The 16,926-nt window shown below is 38.4% G+C and overlaps 1 protein-coding gene and 1 pseudogene across 44 annotated transcripts in view; one reads left to right on the top strand and one right to left on the bottom strand.

The window, feature by feature from the left end:
• The window catches only part of LOC138848684 (large ribosomal subunit protein eL6-like), a 44,868-nt pseudogene extending 29,506 nt beyond the window's left edge, over nt 1–15,362 (top strand).
• Nucleotides 1–16,926, bottom strand: part of NRXN1 (neurexin 1) — a 1,231,187-nt gene that overhangs the window by 808,636 nt on the left and 405,625 nt on the right. The gene's annotated exons all lie outside the window — the stretch shown is intronic.

Below are 16,926 nucleotides of genomic sequence, written 5' to 3'. Positions count from 1 at the left end.
GCAGGAGCCAGGTGCTTCTCCTGGTCTCCCATGGGGTGCAGGGCCCAAGGACTTGGGCCATCATCCATTGCACTCCCGGGCCACAGCAGAGAGCTGGCCTGGAAGAGGAGCAACCAGAACTAGAACCCGGCGCCCCGACCGGGACTAGAACCCGGCCGGCACCACAAGACGGAGGATTAGCCTAGTGAGCCGCGGCGCCGGCCAGTGTCTGGGCTCTAGTCCTAGTTTTGCTTGCTGTTCATTTTCCTGCTGCTGTGCACCCTGAGAGGCAGCAGGTGGAGTCTCAAGAACTTGGATCCTTGCTGCCCAGGGAGAGACCCCAGTTGAGTTCCAGGTTTCTGGCTTCAGCCTGCCCTAGCCCTAAACATTGCAAGCATTTGAGAAGTGATTCTGCAGACAGAAGATCTCTGTTTGTCTCAGTCTTTCTCTGCCTTTCAAGTAAGTAAAAATAAATATTAATTAAAACATTACCTGGATATTTGGAGTACGCCCTCTCAGTTTCAGATGATGTCTTTGAATAGCTATGCAGGTTGTACAAAGTCTTGATACCTTGTTTTTGATTATGCGTTTCTTAAACTGATAAATTCCATTTACAATGAACTTCTTTAGTGCAGCTATATCTCAACTGTGTGTATCTCATTATAAAAATAGTCACATTTATGAAAGTCCCCTAATAAATGCATACCTTGTCAGGTCAAACACCTGAACTATTGGCAATCTAAATGATCAAAAAGGCTAGAGGGAATTAATCAGGCAAAAAACTACTAAACCAGAAATACAGACATTGTGTTCCTTCACCCCATTCTGCAAAAGCTTATAAGCTCAGCATCTGATAAAGTCACCATTATGTAGCAACTCACTATATAGGAAAGAGGGTCAATTTTGCTGTGTTTTGGAGTCTGTATAACGAAGATGGTTCTCCTTTCTAGTAATATTTAAAAATTCAATCCACTCAAAACACATATTTGGCAGGATCATTTAATTTAAAATCTAGACCATGCAGAGTAGAACAAATGGTGCAAAAAAGGCAGAGACTGGTTTCTCTTCATTGCTTTTTTGGTAATTAACTGTGCATCTCTCTGGACTTTTGAAAGCAGCTACTTGAAATACAGTTAACATTCAGTAAAAAGCAAATATTCAAAATGTACAATTTCATAGGATTTTATAAATGTATATGCCCCTGAAATTATCTTCCCAGTCAAGATAATGAACAAACACATCATTTTACAAATGTTTTCTGCCTCTGTATTTCCTTCCTTTTCTTCTTTCTCTCTCTTTCTTTCTCTCTTTCTTTCTCTCTTTCTCTTTCTCTGATTTATTTCCTTATTTGAAAGGTTGAAAGGCAGAGTTATACAGAGAGAAGGGAAGAGGCAAAGAGAGAAATCTTCCATCTGCTGGGTCACTTCCCAAATGGCCACAACAATTGCAACTGGGCCACTCCAAAGCCTGGAGCCAGGAGCTTCTTTTGGGTCACTCATGTTGTTGCAGGACCCTAAGTATTTGGGCCATCTTCTACTGTTTCCTGGGCATATTAGCACAGAGCTGAATTGGAAGTGCTAGCTGGAACTTGAGCTAGCACCCATATGGGAAATCAGCATTGCAGGTAGCAGCTTTACCCAGTATGCCACAACACAGGCCCCATCTTTGTAGTATTTCTACTCCTCTACCCATTCTATTACCAGGCAATTACTGATAACCAGGCTAATACTCTATTTCAGTTAGCATTTTCTGGAATTGAATATGGTCAGGCTAATACAGTCTACAGCCTTTTGTCTAGCTTTTCTTAGTGTAATTCTTTTGAGACTAATCGGTTATTATATATTTCAATAGTTTATTCTTTTTAATTGCTCAGATTTATTCTATTGTATGGATATAAAGTACCATATCTTTTTGTGCATTCACTTGTTAATGGATGTTTTAGTTATTGTCTTACAATTAAAAGATCTAATTAACATTCTAAAATTTTTTCCTTGTTTTTTTCATATTTGAAAGACACACAGAGAGAAAGAGAGAGGATGAGAGGGAGAGACGGGGGGGGGGGGGGGGAGAGGGAGGAAGAGAGAGGGAGGGAGAGAGAGAGAGAGAATTCATTTGCTGGTTCATTCCCCAAATGCCTGTTTATCACTGAGGCTGAGCCAGGCCAAAGTCAAGAACTCAGAACTCCTTCCAGGTTTCCCACCTGGCTGGCAGGAATCTAAGCCTATAGGTCATAATCTGCTGCCTCTCCAGATGTGCATTAGCAGAAAGCTGGATGAAGTACGGAGGAGCTATAAAGCAAACCTGCACTCGGACACAGGCAGAAGATGCCCCAAGCAATGCTGCCTTAGCTTGTTGCACAATGATGCCTACACCTCTAACGAACATTAAATAAAACTAACCAGGGGCAAACATTTAGGGCAGCAGTTAAGATGCCTCTTGGGGCAGCTGCATCCTACATCTGAGTGCCTCAGTTCAAATTCAAACTGTGCTTTTGATTCTAGTTTCTTGCTAATGTGCACACTTGGAAGCAGCAGGTAATGTCCCAAATACTTGGGTCCCCTGCCTGCTATGTGGGAGACCCAGAATGAGCTCTGGGCTCCTGGATTTGGCTTGGCTCAGCTCCAACCACTGCAGGCATTCAAGGAGTGAGTCAGTGGATGAAAGAAACAGAGCTAGCACTAGCTCTTTTTCTCTCTCCTTTTCAAATACGCAAATAATTTTAAAATTAAAAATTTAAAAATAAGTAAAAACACAGTTAGATGAGTCTCTCAGCTTTTAGCATATTTCTTGGCATACAATTGGAGCGAATAAATAAATGTAGTGAAGTATGCTTTTATTCTTTTTGAAAAAAAAAATACAGAGGGGTCTGGCACTTTGGCATAGTAGGCTAAGCCTCTGCCTGTAGCACCAGTTCTTGTCCCAGTTGCTCCACCTACAATCCAACTCCCTGCTGATGGCATGGGAAAGCAGTAGTAACAGTAGTAGTAGTGGTTAGGATACCTGGAAGAAGCTCCTGGCTCCTGGCTTCAGATTGGCCCAGCTCAGGCTGCTTTGGCCATTTGGGGAGGGAACCAGCAGATGGAAGACATTTTTCTCTGTCTCTTCCTCTCTCTGTCTTAACTCTCTCTCTCAAATAAATAAATAAATAAAATCTTTTAAAAAATTACTAGGAATTAAATGGCTAGGTGATAGGATATATATATATATATATATATATATATAAAGTATATATATAATTCTTGTGAGAATCTACCTAAGTGCTTACAGTATCTTATCTTGCTGTGAACAGACTGTGAAAGTTCCAGTTCTCCCATACTCTCTCCAGTATTTGAAATGGGCATGCTAATATATGCCTATCTCTTCTGTGGAAATAAATGACTGAACCAGAGATATTTAAAAAATGGTTCTTGATTCTAAATTTTAATTTATATGATAGAAACTGACACCTTTTTATCCCTGTCTACATTATTTCTGAACAGAATTTTCTAATTAGGAAAATATGTGCCTTGGGTCACTTAGGGCTAATGTAATTTCTTTGAAAAGACAAAAAGATGAAGCACATTATTAATTCTCCAGACATTTATATTCATGTGTGTGAGTATACACTCACACACACACCTACACAAGGGTGCTTTAAAATGGAATTTAAAATGGAATTAAAAGCTAAGTTCATTTTGATGCAATTTTTTTTGAAATGTATATGAAGGGTCTTCAAAAGGTTCATGAAAATGCATATTTTGAAACAACAATACATGGATATACAACATTTGAAAACTACTTTCCCACATTCTTGGTCAGGCAAGGTAGAACATACATAGTAATCGCAAGTTCCAGGGATTAAGACAATGGTTTTATTATGTGTCTGTGCCTATTATTTAACAACCTTGCAGACTCCAGGTTTAAAGAACATGTGGGTGCATGATGCAGGTATATAAAAGAGAAAGTCAGTGAGTAATGACCTCTTTTTCTTCTAAATTGCTAAAGAAAAACATTGTTAGTTTTGTGTGCTTAATTCCATTTGCTTTTTTACACTATGGTCCTTCATTCTCCAAAGCAACTGGGATGTTTTAATCCTTTATGAATGTGTACTTCTATTGTAAAGACAAAAAATTATGAATATAAGCTATAAAGGAATCCAAAAAGAATTAAGACACGTTCTTTCATTTTGAGAGATTTAACTCAGTCAAGTGAACTGCACTTTTCCTTTTCTGATGATGCATCTTAATTGCATGTTACAAGTATGGTTTGGTATTCTTCAGGGACAATTTCATAATTGCTATCTTCAGAGAAGTAAAATAACAGAGGGCTGCTTCTATTAACATTTCCTAAAGTGTTACAAATAGCATTGGGTGAATAAAGCGCTGCAAGTTATTAAAAGGACATAATATTGGTTACACATATTCATAGAAAAAGACAGATATTTTTAGTGTCTTTCAGTGTATCAATTATTGTGGAACAAACAGCATTCTGCAAATACATTAGTGGAGCTGACGGCTATTTTGCTAATTTGTAAGAAGCAGGAAAGAATGTTATATAAGGGAGGCAACCAAGGTGAAGTTCACTGAGATACAAGGGGACTTCAAAAGATTCATGGAAAAATGAAACTAAAAATAAATTTATTTTTATGCAGAAAAATTTCTGAAGTCTATGCATGGCTTTTTTTCATAACATGCATTTCAACAACCTTTTTGAAAACACATTCATGTATAGATTTCATTTTTTTTACCAAAATAAACATATTTTAATTGTTTTTAGTGCATTTTTGAAGTATCATCATACATTAAAAGTTACCAGGGTTTACAACAATATTTGTTTTGGAGATGACAGAGAAAGAGATAGGGACAGCTCCTATTCAGTGGCACTCTCCCCAAATGCCCACAACAGCTTGGCAGGGCTGAAGCAGGGACCTAGGAATTCAATCTAGGTCTCCCAACCTAGGTGGCAGGTGCCCAGTTACCTAACCTAACACTCCTGCTTCTCAGGGTTTGTATTAGCAGGAAGCTGGAGTTACAGTCTGGAGCTAGGTATCAAACCAAGGTGACCAACATGGAATGTGTGTATCATAATGTGTTTTAACCGCTAGAGCAAAGGACCACACCAGGTCCTTGAGTAATAAGATGGCTCTTAGGAACAATGAGAGCTGTGAAGCATTTTGCATGCTATGTCCAGACTGATTATCTAGAGCATGTCTATCAGTTCTATTTACTCTGTCTCAACCCTGGGTTCCATTTGCTCCTGTCTAGGTCCACACTTGGTTTGTCAATTCAGTACCTTGTTGGTGTTTTCATGCAGAATACACTATATGATATGTGGAACATTAAAATAGAGAAAGCTGCTAGTTATTTCAAGCTTAAATGAGTGATTCAAAGAGTTGAAACATGGTCAATATGTAGACATTTTAAAGTTATTTACAACCTACAGATTTATTCTACCACAACAGGATATCCTTGAGTCAAATACAGGCATACAGAAATTAATATAAAATTAGTAATTATATGCTGTGCACCAAGAAAGGGGAAACATACTGCTTATAGGGTTTGAGAAGAAATACTATCCTATAATCAGTATAATTAATTAGTACTAGAAACTAGACAATTAGGCTGTGAAATCAGTACCTTTACTATAGGAGCAACTGGGGTAGAACAAGCAAGAAGTCTTCCCATTACCTCACTATCATTTTCTTGGGCATCAGGATATTCAAAAGACTAGAAAGCATCCAGAGCCTTAAGAACCCTCAGATTTCTTTACTTCCTGATGACAAAACACCTATCATTAGGTTTGTGCTTTAGAAATATATCAGCATGAAATTGGAGTTTCAGATAGAAATCTCATACTAAAGGGTTTTCTTTCCCTTTTTTTTTTTTTTTTGCAGCAAAATCCCAGATGCAACTGGAGACCATTATGCTTAGTGAAATAAGCCATACCCCAAAATACAAATATCATATGTTTTTTCTGATTTGTGGCCACTAATATATAGAGTACCAAAGCGGGAAAAAACCCTGAATGTATAAAAGTAAAATTGACATCTTATGATTGATTATTGGTTACAGCCCTTAGCTATATTCCTGTGAAGCAGTGGTCATTGTACTGTTTACTTGTTGAACACTATATATAGTGGAGTACTAAGTCTGTGAATATAAGTAAATAGAAAGTATGATATCACTGATTTAAGATTTAATAAAAAGTGAAACCTTTACAAGTGCCTGTCCATATAAATATATATTAAACAATAGTGTTAATGTAATTTTTAAAGAGCAAATTTAGAATTACAGAAGAATTTTTGCAATAGTACAGAGCTTTTTCATGTACACTCTTTAACCAGCATTTCCTGACAGTCATATCTTACACAATCACAGAATAATTATCAAGAGAAAGTAACAATGGTCCACACTATTAATTGAATTCAAGACCTGGGATTTTGCCACTTTTTCCACTAATTTCCTTATTCTGACTGGGATCTGATTCAGGATCCCACTTTGCATTTAGTTCTCATGTACCCCTAGTCCTCAGGCTCAGGGAGTAAGGGGATCTGACACTTTGGAAGAATACAAATCAGCCATTTTGTAAAATGCCCTTCAGCTTGGGTTTGTCTGAAGTTTTTTTATGACTAGATTGAGGGTTTGCACTTTGACAACCAAATACCAGAAGGGATATGCACTTCTCAGTGCATTATGTCGAGGGGTAAAAGGTGCTGCTATGTTTTATTACTGGTGACCTTAATATTAATTATTTAGTTTAGTTGATGCCTTCTGTGTTTCACTCCATAGTTAATAAATGCCTTCAAGGAAACACTAAGACTATGCAAATACTCTTTGTTACCCATAAGTTTCAGCATCCATTCTGTGGATCTTGTTGGCTTTAACGCCATTTTTTTTTTTAATTCAAAATGTGTAACTGAAAAATATCTTTTAAAAGACCCTGATTTCTACAAACCTTAGATCTATTTTCTTTCTTTTTTTTTTTTACTGACAATACAAATAAACATTGGAGAATTTCTCTGAAGCATAAAATTTCACAAGTTGCTATAGAAACTGAGTAATGATAGAGGAGATTAATAATACTTTACATTCTGCAACTGTACAAGAAACTTAATAAAGTGTTTTACTTTTAATCTATTTGGCTATTTGCACAGAAAACAATATATCATTTTTCCATGTTGCTACCTAAAATTCAGATTTTTTCCCATTGCTGATTACAGTGAAACAATACAATATTACCTGGTATTCATCTTGATTTATTTTATATTACCAATCATATTATTTTCAAATCTTTCTTTCTCATGATGATAAATATTCTTTATCTCAAATTTATTAAATATTCACTTTACCTCCAATCACACAAATCAATTTTTGTTTACTATATGAACATATTGTAACTAAATATATGTTACCAATAGTAAGAACTGGAACGTATTGTTGTTTAAGAAAGCAGACTGCCCTTGGGAAAAAACTTTTTGTACTTCAATATGATGATATTTTTTAAGCAAAGAAATAAATAATTAATGATTAAAGTAAACTTTTGCTAACTCAGCAGTATATTTTAAACATCAACCTTTTTTTGCTACTTTGTTAAACTAACAGAATTTTACCTTCCAACAAATATATATGATAACTATAAGCACAAGAAAACTTAAGAACAATGGGAATTTTCTATCAGTTTTCATGACAGGAAGAGACAGTTACCATTACTTTTATTACCTTTACCATTTATCTTATTTTTTTTTTTAATTTTCAGCTCTCAGATTTTTAAATATTCACCTTAGCCCCATATTTTTATTTTATTTTATTTATTTGACAGGTAGAGTTATAGACAGTGAGAAAGAGAGAGAGAGAGAAAGGTCTTCCCTCCGTTGGTTCACCCCACAAATGGTGGCCATGGTCGGGGCTGCGCCGATCCAAAGCCAGGAGCCAGGTGTTTCCTCCTGGTCTCCCATGCTGGTGCAGGGGCCCAAGCACTTGGACCATCCTCCACTGCCCTCCCAGGCCACAGCAGAAAGCTGGACTGGAAGAGGAGCAACCGGGACTAGAACTCAGCGCCCATATGGGATGCTGGCACCGCAGGCAGAGGATTAGCCAAATGAGGCCCAGCGCTGGCCCAGCCCCATCTTTATATTAAAGAACACATGTAGAAATAAATGAGAAAAAAATATTTAATGACTGCTAAATTAATTTTGAAAACATATGTATCTGTAACTTGCTATAATGGCCATTAATTTCCATGATTCTTGAAAGCATATCATAGGAACTTAAATCAAATATCCTTACTGTCTCCTTCAGCATATACCACCAGCCATCAGCCTCTTATACAACCATTAATGTTAAAGAAATGCCACAATTTAAAGTTTGCCTACTGTAAGTTTCTTATAGATTGTGTTTGTTTCTTTGTTTTTAAAAGAAATGTTGAACTGCTAAACTTAATCCAAAACTTTCATTTATTTAAATGTCACTATTACTTATGTTCTATGAAGGATACCCATATTGGTCACATACCTGTGTTGATCAAAGTTACACATTCAGATTGAGGTTAACAGATGTAAAAATGGTACTTAATTATGGTGAGCCATATGATGTTCTGATGTATTGTGCATTATCTAATCAGGATACGTACATCTATAGCCTCAAACTTTAACCATTTCCTGATGGTGAAAACATTCAAAATCTAATCTTATAGCATTTGTTTTTGAAATAAATATATCTATTAATGTTAAATCCCTTCAGGTACAATATAGAACTCTTTATACAGCCTTAGTACCTTATGGTTGGAAAGCCAGTGTTACAATCATTTATTCAGATGTTTGTGTCCACTCCAGTTCAGTTTTCTTTTGAATAAAATATATCAACAGTTTACCTGGAGGTGAGCAGGCACTGTGGTGCAAGCGGTTAAGCCATCACTAGGAATACCCTCGGAGTGCCTGTTTGGAGGCTTTAATACCCTGTGCTTCACTTCCAGCTTCCTGCTAATGCACCTCGGGAGGCAGCAGATGATGGCCCAAGTATTTGAGCCCCTGTACCCATGTGGGAGACCTGGATGGAGTTCTCAGCTCTTGGATTTGCTTGGCTTACCCCTGGCTGTTAAGCTTATTTGGGGAGTGCACCATCACGTGGAAGAAAGATCTCTGTCTTTCTCTCTCCCCGCCTCTCCCTCTCCCTCTTTCTTTCTTTTTTTTCTAAGTGAAAGAATACTTATTAATTTTAATTTCATTAAGATACAGTTACATACTCTATTCTTATAACGGCCATGTTAATAGGTTAAGGCATCTTAAGTTTGGATCAAAATTTGGCCAAGGCCTTAAATTGGCCAGTATTGTGGCCTAGTGGCTAAAGCCACCCACTGTGAGTCAGCATTCCATATAGGCGCCACTTCAATCTTGCTCCCTGCTGATGACCTGGGAAAAGCAGTGGAAGCTGGATCCTGGCTTCCACCTGGCCCAGACCTGGCCATTGCAGCTATCTGAGGGGTGAATCAGTGGATGGAAGATCTCTCCCTTTCTGTTTCTCCCTCTCTAAGGCTAACTTAAAAAAAAGACCTTAAAGCATCACACAACCATAAATAAATCTGTTTTAAAAATGATTTATTGGGGCCAGCGCTGTGGTGTGCCAGGTAAAGCTGCCACCTGCTGTGCCAGCATCCCAAATGGACACCAGTTTGAGTTCTGGTTGCTCCACTTCCGATTCAGCTCTCTGCCATGACCTGTGAGAGCAGTGGAAGATGGCCCAAGTCCTTGGGCCCCTGCACCCATGTGGGAGACCTGGAAGAAGCTCTAGCTCCTAGCTGTGGATCGGCACAGCTTTGGCCATTGCAGTCATCTGGAGAGTGAACCAGCAGATGGAAGACCTCTCTCTCTCTCTCTGCCTCTGCCTTTCTTTAATTCTATATTTCAAAATAAATAAATAAATCTTTTAAAAAAAAGATCTTCTGTAAAACATTAGCTAGTAAATCAAACATGCTTTTGTGAGCATGATCATGCATTTATATTTCAAACTTATCTAGATTTGAAAAATACCACATCTGGATCACATCTAATGTAATGCAACCATCATTTGGTTCTGGCTTACTAAACTGGAAAATGGACTGACTATTTAATTGGTATTTCTTTAACCTGTATGTGTCTGCACATGTTACACAACAGACAGTAAGAGTGAACAATGTGCCTTCTGAAAGAAGAAAATGAAGACAATGACTGCAATGTAGTTTAGAAAGTATGCCACACCTCAAATTTACCTGTAATCTCAAAGGATAGATGTGTAAAAACATTTCTATTTTAGCTCAAAAAATTAGCCAAAAATATTTTACTCTCATTAATTCAGAAATTACGATGTTTTGAAACATTTTAAAATACATGCTTGAATCTAATTAGCTTTTCTACTGATTATAGCAAAAGAAATTTGCTCTTATTTACCAAATTTTATATACGTGTTTTAATTAAAATATCATGATGCCAACGCAATAGGCATTATAATTTATAATAATGACTGCAATACAATAAATTATTTAATACTTCAGGTAAAAGTGAACATAAAAGCATAATTAGCACCTCAATTCTATGTAAAATACACAGAATTGTATACTATAGAAACATTAATTCTATGTAAAATACATAGAATTGTATACATAGAAACATAATACTCAAGATTGTCCTTAAGAAATGTTTGCATTGAGAAGAATAGGAATCATAGCTGGGTATGTGAGATTATTATGCTGTTTTAGGAAGTTTTGCAGTTTTGTTTGAATGTTTGTGGTAAAAATATGTAGTTGTTTTATAGAAAAAGTGACTTGTAGGGAAAATACTAGCATGTTAAGAAGAAATAGACACATCCATTCACACATCAACCTATCCAGGTGTTCATTGTTGACTGAAATTTTTTTTCTTTTACCAGAGTCTATCTTAGGTAAAAGAGAAACAATAAGATACAGACCACTATCTTTGAAATATGCTGATTAGTAGAGAAGATAAAATAGTAAGTAAATAATTATAATGGCATGTATTAAAAGACTTAAGAAAAGTAGACAGAAGGTAGAATGGCACTTGGAGAACAGCACTGGATTCTAGTGGATGTTGTCTGTAAGGGTAAAGACAGATGCAGGGAAGGACATTCTTTTAGAGAGCATGGCATAGATAAAAACCTGAGAGGATTCCGCAGAAAGGCAGTGGTAAAGAAAGACCTGTCAAGTAATGTGGGAGGATGGAGGACCTAGCAGTGGGGGCCACAACGGAAGGCATGGCAAGTGATTCAAATAAGCAGAAGTCAAATAAAAGATGCCTATTTCTGCTCTGCCATGAAGTCACTGTCACCCTTAGGCCATGTGAGTGACATTTTAAATGAGAGCACTGTAACATATTTGAGTTTAACCAAGTATAGAAAATGGAATGGAGGCAATGGAATGGAGGGGTCAGAGTGAGGTCAGCTGAGAGGTCACTGCAGTAGCTCAGATGAGTAATGACACATCTCAGCAGGAGCAGTGGCATGGGGGACAGAGGAGACGCTCAGAGAGTGGAAAGAGCAGAAATGGGTGACTCCATATACCCAGAGAGAAAAGATGGTAAATATTGAAGATGGTTCCCAGGTGGCTGGCTTGGACGGACAGTAACCCAGTTAGTACAGGGAGAAAATAAAGAGACTATGTTTTGAATCCAAGGTAATGAGTTTCATTTTAGGATTCATTTACTTTTTATAAAGAACAAAGGTTTGTGGGGGCAGCATTGTGACAAAGTAGGTAAACCTGCTGCATGTGGCACATCCCACATGGGTGCTAATTCGAGTCCCATCTGCTCTGCTTCCAATTCAACTCCCTGCTAATGTGCCTCAGAAAGCAGAGGAAGATGTCTCTAGTGCTTGGGTCCCTGCAGCCACAAGGGAAACCCAGAAAAATCTGGCCCCTGGCTTCAGATTTTCCCAGCTCTAGCCATTGTGCCCATTTGTGGAGTGAACCAGCAGATGGAATATTTCTCTCTCTGTCTCTGCCTCTCCATCTCCATCTTTTTCTGTCTCTCTATAACTCTGCCTTTAAAATAAATAAATCTTTAAAAAAAAATAAGAAGAAGAAAGAAGAAAGATTTTGGTTGTTGGTGGTGGTGGTTGTGTTTTTGGTTTTTTTTGTTTTTTTTTTTTGTTTGTTTGTTTGTTTGTTTTTTTTTCCTGAAAGGCAAGGCAACATAGGGAGGAGCACGGAGAGACAGTGTGTGGTCTTCATTAACTGCTTCACACTCTCTGCCACAAACATATACCTACAAATGTCCACAACAACCAGGGCTGGGCCGGACCAAAGCCAAGAGCCAGAAATGCCATCCAGGTCTCCCTCGTGGGTAGCAGGGATTCAAGTACTTGAATTATCATCTATCGCCTCTCAGGATGCCTTAGCAGGAAGCTGGATCAGAAGCAAAGGTGAGACTTGATCCCTGGTGCTCAGATATAGCACATGCATGTGCCAAGTGGCAGCTTATTCCAATGATCCACACCCACCTCATAAGTTTAACTTTAGAGTAATTTTACTTTAGTTTTCCACTAGCTATGGAAAAAAGAAATTAAAAAATCCAGCAATTTCACAAAGCACAAATGTTATTGTGGAAATCGGTAGACTTTTAAATTGATTGGCAATACTATTTGCCTCTAAAATGCTGTTTGAGTATTTTTGGCTACTAATCAATAACAGAAACACAGATTTCAAGAAAGACTTATTTTATTGTGTTAGACCAGTGCTTTCAACAAGTATAAATTTATACCATGTCAGCAAATCAGCTAGATTTGACTCATCTATATAAACAAATAGCACAATTAGGAAAAAAAAGAAAAGAAGCATTTGCATTTGGCCAGTAGCATGATGATAAACTAGAAGATTCCTTTAGGGACAACACTGAAATACATTAACTCAAGCTATTCCTATCTAATGTAAACAAACATCATGTCAAAAATTCAGCAATTAAACCATGAATCATTTTGTCATTACAGTTACTCCAGCATAAAACTAACACCACCACTATACTTCAGCTCTTGAACTCAAGCATACTATTCTTTCAGAATCTGAACTTTAGGAACCATCAAAAGAGCAAAAAATATAGAATAGTAGCAAAGATTATACATAATTAATAAACCAATATGCACTTGTGTCCTATGGTGTGAATAGTTCAGTCAAGTGCACTGTGCAGATAAACTGTGAATTAAACTAAATATCTAATCAGGAAGACAAGACAGGCATTTATGAAAAAATATCAGAGGCTAGTCCCCGAGAAAAGGGCAATACAGCTAAGAGGGTAGTAAGTACTAAGAAGGTAGGTAAGTGCTAAGAGGGTAGGTAAGTACTAAGAAGGTAGGTAAGTACTAAGAGGATAAGTAAGTGCTAAGAGGGTAGGTAAGTGTTAAGAGGGTAGGTAAGTGTTATGAGGGTAGGTAAGTGTTAAGAGGGTAGGTAAGCTATTTTTGTTCTGTTCTTTCCTAGTTATGTGACGGTGGGCAAGATGCTTACCCTACTGGAACCTCGATTTTCTCATACTAAATTGTACAGATATATAATGATAGTTGTATCTACTTCACTAGTTGTTATGAGAATTAGAAATGGTAACACAGCCCAGCATTGTGGTACAGTGGGTAAAGCCACTGCCCATAGTGCTGGCATTCCATATGGCTGCCAGTTTGACTCCCTGCAGCTCCACTTCTGATCCAGCTTCCTGCTAACAGCCTGGGAAAAGCACTAGGAGATGATCCACGTATAGGAGACCCAGAAGAAGCTCCTGGCTCCAGCTTCAGCCTAGGCCAGTGCTGGCCTCGCAGCCAGCTGGGGTGTGATCCAGGAGATGTAAAAGTGTTCTCTTTGTCTCTCCCTCTCTCTAACTCTCTACTCTGCCTACAAATAAATAAATAAACAAATCTTTAAAAAAAAATGGAAAAGAAGAAGAAATGAGGGGCTGGTGCTGTGGCTTAGTAGGCTAAGCCTCCACCTGTGTTAGGGCAGCATCCCATATGGGCTCTGCTTCATGCTCCAGCTATTCCTCTTCTGATCCAGCTCTCCGCTTATGGCTGCGAAAGCAGTAGAAGATGGTCCAAGTGCTTGGTCCCTGCACCCACACAGAAGAACCTCCTGGCTCCTGGCTTCAGGTGGGCCCAGCTCTGGCTGTTGTGGCCATTGGGGAGTAAACTAGTACATGGAAGATCTTTCTCTCTGTCTCTCCCTCTCTCTGTAACTCTACTTCTCAAACAAATAAAATGTAAAAAAAAAAAAAAATGAATAACATACACTGTGCTTCAGGTGGTGCCAAGCGCACACTGACTGTTCAGTGATGGCTATAATAATAATAATAATAATATCATTATTATACAATTTGAGTACCAAATGGCAAGGATATGCAAGTACTAAAAGGTTTCAAAGAAGAGAAAGATCAACTTGGCCTGGAGCAGTTAGGATCTGGGGTCAGGCTTGAAATGTCTGGTAAACTTCGTAACATAGAGAAGAAATAAGAAACTATGCTTAATTTTCCTGTGATTGCTTATAGACTGGAAGCCAGGCCCTTAGTTCTCTTTGCCATCTTGCAAGGTGGCAGGTGAAAAAGCTCCAGCTCCAAAGCCAGACACGAAGAAGAATCCTCCAGCCAAGAAGGCAGGTAATGCCAGCGGCAAAGCTAGAAAGAAGAACCTCAAGGATGAGAGGCCCTAGAAGGGGAGGCCCCACCGCAGCCGAAGCCCTGCCCTGCTGAAGGGACTGGCAGACACTCCCAGACTGCCAGGTATTCCGGGAAAGCCCTGCACAAGAGGAAGCACGTGGCTCCCAAATCCAGGATTGAAGAGAAGAGAAGGTTCTTGTTTCTGTCACGAAACCAGTTGGTGGTGACAAGAATGGTGGCACCAGGGTGGTCAAGCTTCACAAAATGCCCGATACTGTCCCACCAAAGATGTCCCTCGGAAGCTGCTGAGCCACGGCAAAAAGCCCGTCAGTCAGTGAGGAAGCTGCGGGCCAGCATCACCCCAGGACCATCCTCGTCATCCTCACAGGGCGCCACAGGGGCAAGAGGGCGGTTTTCCTGAAGCAGCTGAGCAGTGGTTTGCTGCTTGTGACTGGACCTCTTTCCCTCAATCAGTTCCTCTGTGTAGAACACACCAAAAATTTGTCATCACCACCTCCACGAAAATTGACATCAGCGGTGTGAAATCCCAACGCACCTCACTGATGCTTATCTCAGGAAGCAGCAGCTGTGGAAGCCCAGACACCAGGAGGACGAGGTCTTCGACACGGAGAAAGAGAAATACGAGATAACAGAGCAGCACAAGGTGGATCAGAAAGCTGTGGATTCGCAAATATTGCCGAAAATCAAGGCTGCGCCTCAGCTCCAGGGCTACCTGCGATCTGTTTTTGCTCTAACGGATGGAATTTACCCTCACAAACTGGTTTTCTGAATTTTGTAGGAGAATCTTATTAAATAGCTAATAACAACAACAACAACAACAAAAAACTGCTATAACCCATTCATTTATTTTAAAATTACAGGTAAATTCATCAAACCATTATTGGATACCAGCTATTAAAGAATATGAAGTACCAAATGTGATTGAAATAAAAGCTTGTTTTGGAGAAAAGTAAGTTCTAAATAAATGCATGGCCATTCATGGAGAACAGGGCAGAAGGCAAATCACTATGGTTCTCATTCCAATAGTACTTTGCTACTGAGTAAGCAGGAACTATATAACAGGCCACAGAGGCATAATAAGCTTGTGTATCCCTTTCAGTCTTTTCTTTTTGAGACACTCTTGTTGAATCTATGCCTTTAGAAAAAGGAAAATCTGTGCACGGAATAAAGAGGAAATGGCCAGTTTGGGACATTCTCATAGTATTTTTTATCCAAACTCTGAAGAATCTAATGGCCTCATTTTATTCAGGTTTCAACAGGCTTTTTCAGAATCTCACTGCAGCATGTCTGTGGGCAGTCCACTGAAAGACTGTGGGAAAAGACAGTGCCACTGTAACTTGAGGATACAACTGTCTTAAGATGGCCTTCCTGTTTGCTGACACTAAGAAGTGCTATCCTAATTTCAGTCTCTTTTTCCAACTGGAGGTTTTCATGTTCACACTCAGTAAAAAGTCTACCATTTTGACTAAAATCCTGACCTAATTCAGTCACTTAGTCAATCAATTTAGTTAATTCAATTGGTTGGAGAACTTCCACAGAGTTAATTGATGACTTTTTCACTTGAACTAGTTGTAAGACTACATTGGACTTCTGAGCATATGTTCTTGGAGCACATAAAATGGACAATTGTTTATTAAATCATGATACTTTGACCATGAAAACATGCAAGGCAAAACTTCAGACACAAAATCATACTATTAAATAGATATTCTCTTTCTAGGTCAGTATTTGGAAAAGCAGTTTTCCTTTGCCACTCTTTCCTTCCCAAGCCCACTGGTACTTCTTCCTGCACTTGGGGCACACCACATGCTGTTTATTACTAGTGTTCCCCTTGGTATTTGTAAATGATACCTCAAGAACACTGTGAACCAAGTCAATAGAAAATGCCTTCTAGACACTGGAGCAAATTTTCTCTCAAGTGTTTTCTCTATTATCATCATCAAATATATATCTTAAAAACATCAACTGAGTGAGGGTCTGAGATATTATCAGAGTAATTTTTCCATCATCCTGCTGCTAATGACATTTATTTAGAGCATTCCATTTTATTTTCTATCCAATGAGTTTCATTTTATCGAGTCACCATTCTAGGCATTGCATCTGGTGTTTTGTTTGATAGAACAGATTTGTGGGACAAGATCACCAACACATTATGATCAAGCATTGTTTGGATTAATATAACATGAATACACAAGCCTGCATTAAAATTTAAATTTTATTTCACATGCAAAAGAGTTCTCCTTTATAGAATTTAGATTAATTCCATGGTTTCTTATTGAATACCTTTAGAAAATACCCTATTATTTTACATGGCATCTTTGTACAAATGCAGC

Source organism: Oryctolagus cuniculus, chromosome 2, assembly GCF_964237555.1.
Source record: "Oryctolagus cuniculus chromosome 2, mOryCun1.1, whole genome shotgun sequence".
Classification (NCBI taxonomy): domain Eukaryota; kingdom Metazoa; phylum Chordata; class Mammalia; order Lagomorpha; family Leporidae; genus Oryctolagus; species Oryctolagus cuniculus.
The sequence above is the reverse complement of the archived record's forward strand: the minus strand, read 5'-3'. Positions and strand labels throughout refer to the sequence as shown.